A 9,884-nucleotide genomic window follows, 5' to 3' on the forward strand; every position below is an offset into this window, starting at 1 on the left:
TACAGTCTATCACCTCTGCTATGTTTGAAAGCCAAGTTTCTCCTTCAGAAGTCTGTCTGTTGTAAGGAAAATCTAGGCTCTAAAAGTCTTTGATTCCTATGGGTCAACTTAGCACCATGTTTAACCCATGGCATAAAATAATGATGATTTATAGACAATGGTACAATTCCCAAAGCATGCTTATGACAAGAGAAGGAAGAAAAAACAAGGAGACGGCTGGAGACATCCAACTCGTGACCCATAACACAGCACAGGTTCCAAAAATCTAATGTCAATAAATTGCAATTGAGTTTTTAAAGTAATCCATGGAATTCAAAATCTCAGTCATTTTCTAAACTTAACTCTCAAGTAAGTAAGTATGGCATAGTAAGATCCCATTTCTCTAGGGCAGGTTCCTCGTAACTGAATTTTTATCACACCCTCCACTACAAGTAAGATGAAGGGTAAGTCTCTCACAGTATAGACAACTAGGAAATGCTCCTTAGTGCACAAGTATACATACACAGTATGTGTGAGAATCTAATAAGTTGGTGATCAATCAAGATATTAAGTCAAGCAGCAGACTGCTAAGTAGTAAATATGAACTAAAAAAGAATAGGCAGAGGGTACAAGAGAACATAGATGTTTCTAGAATAGAGAATAGTTTTTTTACATGTTTTAGAGTGAAAAAAAGTTGTAGAAAGACAGAAACTGAGCACATAATAACTGGTATAAGTTCAGGGCAATAACTATAATATATAGTTAATATAATATATGGTATATTATAATAATATAATAAATGGTATAATTTCAGGGGTAGAAGGTTGTAGACAAAGTCAAAAGAGCAGAGGGACTATGTCAGGAGGGAAGAAGATATTAATGATGAGAGCTGTAAGCCCTCACAGAGGAGGCAAGGCCAGCTACACCTTGTTATAACAGTGAGGTTGGCAAGGAGAGAGGGGAACAGGACAGAACGGTGAGAGTAATCAACCTTCAGGCAGAGGTCTAAAGGAAATGTGTGCAATGCTAACTGCCTCAGTGAGGTTGAAAAATTATCTGTGAATCACAAAGCTTAAAGGGAGAGGGATCTGAAAAGATCTGATAAAATTTCAAGAGTACAAGAGAGGCAGGACAGAGTAAAGCCAGCACAGGCCATCCACAGTAAAACTTGCTCTATCAGAACTCAATGCCTGCTTTGAGGATCAGAACCGAAGTGTAGTAGTAGTACCCAGCAGACTATCAGACAATGGGACGAAAGAAAGGGAGGTCTGGAAGATGCTGGGGCGTACAGGGTACCCATGACAGGTTTAACTCAATGACCCCGAGTTGCCTGTGTAGCTGGAAAAGAAGAGAAACAAAAGTAGATTAAGAACAAGAGCAAGCATGAGGAAAAGCAGGCGAGGAGCAGCTGTTCTCCCACACGTGCCTCTCTGAGCACATCTTCAGCCTTCTCCTCCATGCCTCCTGTGTCCTGGAAAATCCACTGCTCTGCTACCTCTTGCCTAAGAGTGCCTCCCCCTCCATTAACCCCACATCCTTCTGCCTTTCCCAGACTTCAAGACTTACCTAAGATCTCCCTTAATAAAGGCCCCAGTGGTTAACTACCCACCAGCATCAAACAGGAAGGAAGAAGGAGAGGCAGGGAAGAAGCTCCTAATAGTCTTTCCAACTCCTAAACATACACTGTTATCTCACCAAAAAAAAAAAAAAAAAAAAAAAAAAAAAAAAAAAAAAAAAAAAAAACCATGATTCTTCTTAGACCAATAGGGCACTGTGAGAGACCAAATCTTTTAAGTTCAGACTCCATTTCAGAGTACTTAAACTCAGGTAAATTAACAGGCCGGTACCTAGCGTTAGTTTTTAAGTTAACCCCCTACAAAAACCTGAGCCTAGCTCCAGTCTCTAGGCTAACCCACAAGACCAGTGTCAACAGATTATTCTCCCAACAAACCTGCACTCCCAGGTTACAAGCCTGCACCCACCTAATGACCACCAGTGCAGAGGAAAGCAAAAATTAAGTTTATGATATGACTCCCGACACTAGTCAATTATGTTAAAGGCCATAGCAGTCTCCAATTGAATATTTTCCAGACTAGAAACACACACACACTGCTTTCTGTTTTCTATAAAGCCTTGCCCCATAGATGTTTGGGGATTCTCTCTCCACCAGAGATCATCCTGTGTGTCAGAGTTGAGCTGAGGAACCCTAGCTAGCTCCAATAAAATAAAGATCCATGTGCTCCTGTCTGGTTTTTTTTTTGGGGGGGGGGATCACTAACACTTTCATGACACTATAACTGTATAACTAATACAATTCCAGTTCCAGCCAAACTCAGTGATGATGTGCAGGTACACCTGTCTGGAGAAATACAAAGAAGACACAGGGAGTTTGCCCAGAGCACCAAAACGAACCCCAGCACTTGAAGATGGATCTCAATCATCTACAAAAGTGTCAGGAATAAGTCGAGCTATTAAATTTTCACTTAAACATTAATTCATGAACTTATAAAGGATATGGCTCCATCCTAACACAGGTACAACTGCTAAAACTTTCTATAGCATGGCACTTATAATACATCACTGTCATTTTATTAGCCACACATGGAGGCATTTGAGTCTTAATGAGGGGCATTGTTGCAGTGACAGGTTCTCAAAAGCTCATTTAAGTTGAATGTGAATGAAGCCAGTGGGGAGGGGAGCAATATGCCATGCTTTCCCACAGGGATTTCTAAGACAAACATCTCATATGTAGAGCTTTGATATGGACATGGAAATTGTAGGAGTGAAAACAGCTCCTATATAGCCAAGGAATTCATGGGAGGATTGGAGGATCATTGAAGGGGTATAGACTTGGGGTCTCAGATGACCATAAGATCCATGTGGAACGAGACTCAACAGGAAGAGAGCCTGATTATAAGTGAGTTTTAAATTATAATAAGGCTCTGACAGTGTCTCAGCCCAAGCAAAATGTTGAGGCCCGGGCTGCCCCACGTTTGGCGGCCACTGTGTCCTGGCCCAAGCTGCCACTCCGGTCTGCAGGTCGGGGTTCAGCAAGAGAGAGAGAGTGAGGACGGACTCGAAGAATGGAGACCAGACAGAGTGTGATTCAGTCCCGTTTATTCTTCAGTCTCTCTTCCTGGTCCAAGTCCCAAGTCTAGCTGTACTCTCTAAAGAGTCTCCCTAAAGAGTATATTTCCTCTAAGTGTCTAATTCTCTCCCCTCTCTTCTGTCTGCCTCTCGCCTTTATATGTCTCACTTCTAAGCCATGCCTTTTGGTCACACCTTTAATCATGCCCTTAGGTCTTGTCTCTAAATCTGATCTCTAAGTCACACTCTTAAGTCACGCACCTTTAATCTCACACACCTTTAATCTCACACACCTTTAATCTCACACACCTTTAAGCAAGATGTTATCAGAGTGTGCTCAGCTGTTGTAGGCTATTGTAATACAAGTCTCATGTCAGGGTATATGGCTCAAGATGGCTGCAAAGATGATAACCACTTTCTGCTAAAAGTCAGCCCCCAACATGACAGAAATAGAAGACAATGAAGATTCTGGTCCAAACTTCTGTTCAACATGTGCTCAAGTGAGAAAAGTAAATCTTCACAGTTTTGTGTGGATGCATGTCACAGTTACAAGAACTTTCCTCCAATCCACATGTGTTCTCCTGCTCCAAAGCCTTAGGAATTTTCAGCACAATTCTCTTCCTTTATATGTCTACTTCCTGGGCCTTCTAGGTCGCTACTCTGACTTCATTCACTCTCTTAAATTTGAACTTTCTGACTCCGTTTCATGAGATTCAGGCTGGACTATTATTTCTGATTCTTTTCTAAATATAGCCAGGGCCTAGCCTGTGGTCCTTCAAACTCAAACTGTTCGAGGACAATAACCTCCTTAGAAAATGTGCTTTTCCTCCTGTATTTCCTGAGCCAGTTGCAGAACTAAATGCAGAAGAGTGAAGAGGTTAGGTTTCAGAACCAGACAGAGAATGTGTGGCCTCCGTAAATGAATAACAATTTGCTAATTCTTGACTGATCAGGCAGTTGTGACAAAATAACACATGCCTCATGACTTCAGCATCAGATACTAGTTCTATGGGCTGGAAGTGAAGGGCTAGGGCACCAGCACACTCCAGTTTGGGTGAGGGTCTTCTTTTGGCAGCTACCTTTTGCTGGATCCTGTCACATCAAAGAGAGAGGTGTCTGACTGGCCTCTTCTTATAAAGACACTAATCCTATCATAAGAACTTATGACACATCTAAACTCAATTATCTCAACATTCCACCTTTGAATGCTATTGTGTTGGGATTAGAACTAAGCATCAGGTCTGAAGATGCACAATAGCTCATAGCATTCACATTGGCACTAACTTTGAAGAGCCTTATTTCTTTTTGCCCGTTGTGATTTTCAGAAACCTCTGAAGATGATACAGTAAATGCCTATCAAAACTTCAGTATTAATTATGTGACCTAGATCTATCTAGGTTATCTTTCCGTTCTTCTTTCTTTTTAATTTCTTCTTCTCCCTAGCAACTAATCATCAAGATATGTCATTTCAGTTTCTAAATACATTTTAACATGTGTCTTTCTCCACTGTCACTCCATGGTGATGTTAAGGACCTGCACATGCCTCATGCTGCCTATTCCTAGGCTAGTTCTATTTTCACACCATCCCCTAGGATAACTTCTTCAATGTCTATATCAGGCCATATCCTTTGAAATACCTTCAGGGCTTGTCAGTAGCCCCTTATCACAGAAGCCCTGCAAGCTCTTTAGTGTCTGATGTCTATGGTCTTGTTGGTTGCCTTCCCTTGTCTTACACTATCACAATATACAATGCTTCCTTGAATCTGTATCTGTTTCCTTTCCTACACTATGAGGAAAGTCTCTTGTCTTGTGGGATTTCTTGCTCAAATCAAAACCCAGTTCAAATGTGATTTCTAATTTGTTTTGGCCACAAAACCCCAAGTGATACAAATTGCTCCCTTGTGTGTTTTTCCACAGATCATATACAAATATGTAATATCCCTTATCATTCTATGTATAATTATAATTTACTTGTCTGTCTTCCCATTCTGGCACAAGCCCCTCAGAAGAGATACATACAGTGAAACATTCATTGTGCATTAACAGTCCCTGCTATGGTTCTTGGGGTCTGTATGTGAGATGGTTCGTAAATGTCTGTTGAGATTAGTGAACAAATGAAGAAACTGTAACTTTAATGGTGCCTGTTATCATTAAACATTAGCAGTTATTATTACTCACATGTGGCTCCTATTATGGAATCTTTAGATCTGTGTGTGCAACTTGGAGCACTGTAGAATCCAGAAAAACAGAAAGAGGATATTGGTAGGGAAGAAAGAAGTAGGGAGAGTAGAAAACAGGTGATACAAAGGATAAAGGAGAGAATCATGGGGAGGAAAGCTTAAGTGTGAGGGTAGAAGGGTGGGGAAGAGGGATCACTAACACTAAAGCCATATGGAAGCCAATTATTCTATAAACTGTGTGTTCATTTGTAGGACTTCCCCCCCCCAACGAAGGGAGGACCTCCCTCAAGCCTCAGAAATTCGAGGTCACCCCAATAACTCACAAGACACCATTCTTGATGCAACAGCATGAGGTATATTTCAGGATTAGTCAACTGATGGTCAATTTGTATCCCACTCAGGGGCAGAGAAATTGACAAAGAATGGCTGGGAGTGGAGGGCTTATATAGGAGAAAACCACAAACCAAGGGGGGAATGAGGGAGTTACCAAGGAAACATAACATAAAAACAGTAGAAAGTCTTAAAAAGTCTCAACCCAAATTTAGTCAGGGTCATTCGGAAAACATCTTATACACTTATCTTTTATAAGGATGTAACCTCGCCCAACCATTCATCTTGTGGTCAGCCAGTTCCTGGGACCACCCAGATGACTTGCATCTTTCTTTGTGGTCAGGAATGTGTCTTCCTGCTTTGGGCCTTCCCCACCCACAGGTGGGTTCTCTTCCCTGAGGTCTGAGGAATGTTAATCCAGCAAGTGTCCTCTGGCTCAAGGATAATGTATCTCAGGGCAGTGAAGGCCTGAAATCTTACATTCAGTTCCACTTCCTTGGGACTAGTGAACCTGCATTCTTTTGCTCAGGTCTAGGGGTCATAAAAACTTTCTATATTTTTCATAAGTTTTTAATATCTTTCAATAGCTTCTGGCTGAGCAGTTTCATTTAAGGGGCAGGACACAGAGTTTGGCCCTCCTCTAGTAAGTATATAGGTAACATAAACTGGACTTTTTAATTTTAATTTTTTATTTTTGGGGGGTCACAAGGGCAGGGGCAGATATGGAAGGCTTGGGAAATCAGTGTGATTGAGTTGCATAATGTGAAATTCCCAAATAATCAATAAAACTATTATTCTGGCCGGGTGGTGGTGGCGCACGCCTTTAATCCCAGCACTTGGGAGGCAGAGGCAGGCGGATTTCTGAATTTGAGGCCAGCCTGGTCTACAGAGTGAGTTCCAGGACAGCCAGGGCTACACAGAGAAACCCTGTCTCGAAAAACAAAAAATATTATTCTGAAAATGCATTATATGCACGTGTGGAATTATAAAATAATAAAAGTGTTTTAATAAAGAAAAATGTTCTTGAACTATCACACACACACAAAAGGTGATGAAATCCAGATAAAAGAAAATCCCTGCAAATCAAGCATTAACTCAGGATAAAGTACCCTTAAATTTCACTTCTGTCTTTGTCAGTGATATTGTGGCATAAAGAGATGCCATGACCAAGATAAAGCAAGTGTTTTGCTTACTGTTTCAGAGGTTTAGTCTATTATTATCATGCTGGGTAGTATGTGTGGAGAGCTTTTGGTGCTGCTTGGCAGGAACCTGACATTGGGCCATGACAAGGAAGTAAGTTCAGGCAGGAATATCTAATTTTAGGCTAAAACAGAGAAGTAAGTTCAGTCAGGAATCCAAGACTTAGGCTAGAACAAAGAAGTAGACCTCAGGCATGAATATGACTGTGGGCTAAAACAGGGAAGATATTTTTGTCATCCTGATGAGCCCTTAGAAACAATGATCTAGAGAGTGCTCAAGGGACTTTGTACATTGCCTTGTTTGTTCCTTGATTATTTGTATCTATTGTATTGTTGGTTCCTCAACCTAGAACTGACCTAAATACTTTCATGTAATTAAAATGATTTAACCTGCCTTCTGTGCTGGAGAGCCTGTTGACTGACTGAGCTGGCTTGGTCAAGTATGGTGGCACATAGGCAGACATGGTACTGGAGAAGTGACAGACTGAGTTCTACATCTGGACCTGCAGGTACCAGGAAGAAAGAGCCAGTGGGTCTGGCTTGGGGTTTTGAAACTTCAAAGTCCATCCCCAGTGACACACCTCCTCCAATAAGCCACACAAACACTAACAAAGCCTTGTCTACTACAATAAGGCCAAACTGCCGGGCAGTGGTGGCGCACGCCTTTAATCCCAGCACTTGGGAGGCAGAGGCAGGTGGATTTCTGAGTTCGAGGCCAGCCTGGTCTACCGAGTGAGTTCCAGGACAGCCAAGGCTATACAGAGAAACCCTGTCTCAAAAAACCAAAAAAAAAAAAAAAGAAAGAAAGAAAGAAAGAAAGTATGGCTCTTGCAGAAGACCTAAGTTTGATTCCCAGCACCCACCCAAAAAAAAAAATTCCAACCAATTCCAACAAGGCCACATCTCTTAATTCCTCTCATGTAGTCCCACTCCCTAATGACCAAACATTCAAATATATGAGCCTGTTGGGGCCATTCTTATTAAAACCACCACAACTTCCAAACCCCCAAATCTATGATCTTCCTACCAACTGACAGAAGTCTCTTCTGTAGGCACCTACAGCTCAGGCTGATGTACATTACCAGGTTGGGACCAGTGGGCTGTTTGGAAGAGGAGTGTCAGCCTCTTCTACCAAATCAACCTAAACAAACTGGGCTTTTGTCCAGTTTGGGGATTTTGTCCTTTTCACTTGAACAAAACTAAGTTATGTTTAGTACTGACCCTTGAAAGATGGTGAGGAAAATGCTGGTTCTAAACCATTGTCAGCGTGAATAGCATGTGAGTACCCAGAACTACACATCTGTCAGGGCCATCTTATGTGTCTGTCACCTGGAAATTGGAACGAACTTCATGAGACCTATGAACTTAAGATGTTATGATATGATTTTTAAAATGGGATTCCACAGAAGCTTTTCATTTTATTAGGTATTTATAAGCAAATAAGCTTTGTTTGATGGTTCTCAAAATATAAACAGGATTCATGTCAAAATTGCATCACTTTTGACTGCTTAATTGTGTGAGAATTCTGTCAGGCCCTGGTGCCCGATAAAGCAGGGAACGGTGCGGATTTGTTGCCGAAGGGTATAACAATACGCTCAGTTAAACAGACACAGTGTATAATGGCCTGGTGCTGTCTCGGAAGGCATTGCCAGGATTTTGTTCTGGGATCAGGACAGTCCTAACACCTGGAAATACACATAACAAGAAGCTCCATCCTTGAGCTTGTATTCTAAGAATACTTGTCGTTTTGTTCGTTTTTCCATTATATACACATATTTATAGGTCCCTTGTTCTGGAGGGTATCCCACGACGATCTCCCTGTTGGGGACAGGGTGAGAGCAGGGAGGGCTCGCTACTGTCTCTGCGCTGCCTCCAGCCTGCATCTCCACTGTCTGTAGGTCTCTGGCCTGGCCTGATGTGGGAGGTCGGGGCCAAAGGACACAGAGTGAGAGCAGGAGGAGAGATTGCCTGCCCCTACTGCTGCCTCTGCTTGCTAGCTGCTGCTGTCACTGACCTGTCTCTCCCGGGTGTTACACCTGTCTCTCCACACTGAGCCGGTCCAGGCCCGGGCTGGGCCGATAAGAAACTGGCTAGCTGGCAAGGAGGTAGCTTGGTGTCCCAGGCAGGTTCTGGGAGTGCAGATCTCTCCCCAAGTGTTACAGCTCTTGTGACAGAAACTCTCCGACACCAGGATGATTCTTGAGCACTTTACTTCCCCTAAATAGAGCCCTTATATACAATTTCAGGGTGGGTTAGGGTCTGGCAGCAGATAATGCCTATTGGCTTGGTCTGAAAGCTTAGAGGTACCTTATCTGCATGTGGGAGTGCCTGAGGGGCTGTTCCTCGAGACTGATGGTCATAAACCTCTCTGTGGGAGAGCTGAAGCTAAATGAAAAGAACCAGGGCCTGGGAGCAGGCAGAGCTGAACTCCTGCCATCCAACAAAGTTCCTGGGTTCGAAGCTCATGCTCGACCAAGTACCCAGCTGCTTCTCACAGCCCACCGCCCCACACATATTCAACCTCACTGGAAATGTTGCTGTTTTATTCTGCTGCCCTGAGCATCTCAGGTTCCTTTGCTGCCTCCGAGTTTCCTGAATACCTTAACTGTTAAAGAAATTATGCATGGAATGCTAAAATTTTGGGTAACTTCTCAAAGTGATCGATTATTGGTTGCAATGCCATTTTACTTGAAAAAAAAATTCAAATCTGCCATCTCTTAGAACATAGAAAATACATATACATGCTTCAAAACAATGGAGTGAGTGGTAGTAAAGAAGATGACTTCAGAAAACTTCAATGTCTTTTAAGTTGGGTAACTTCACATAACAATTCTGATTTTCTAGAATAGAGTAGTCACAGGTAGAGATGGTATGTGCTAACTTTTCCACACACACACACAAAGCTGACAATAAATATATATCACTTAAGATATGGAGTTTTCTATTGTTCTAAGGAAAAAATGAACACTGGTTCCCTACAATGACTTGTGACTATACGTTACTGAGCTGCCACCTGCTGGATTTTTTTGCCTAGCACATCTTATTATCTGCTACAGACCTGTCGATTCCATGAATGCATTAAAGACCTCCCCCCACCACCACTTTTTGT

The sequence above is a fragment of the Arvicanthis niloticus genome, chromosome 4, assembly GCF_011762505.2.
Source record: "Arvicanthis niloticus isolate mArvNil1 chromosome 4, mArvNil1.pat.X, whole genome shotgun sequence".
Lineage (NCBI taxonomy): Eukaryota > Metazoa > Chordata > Mammalia > Rodentia > Muridae > Arvicanthis > Arvicanthis niloticus.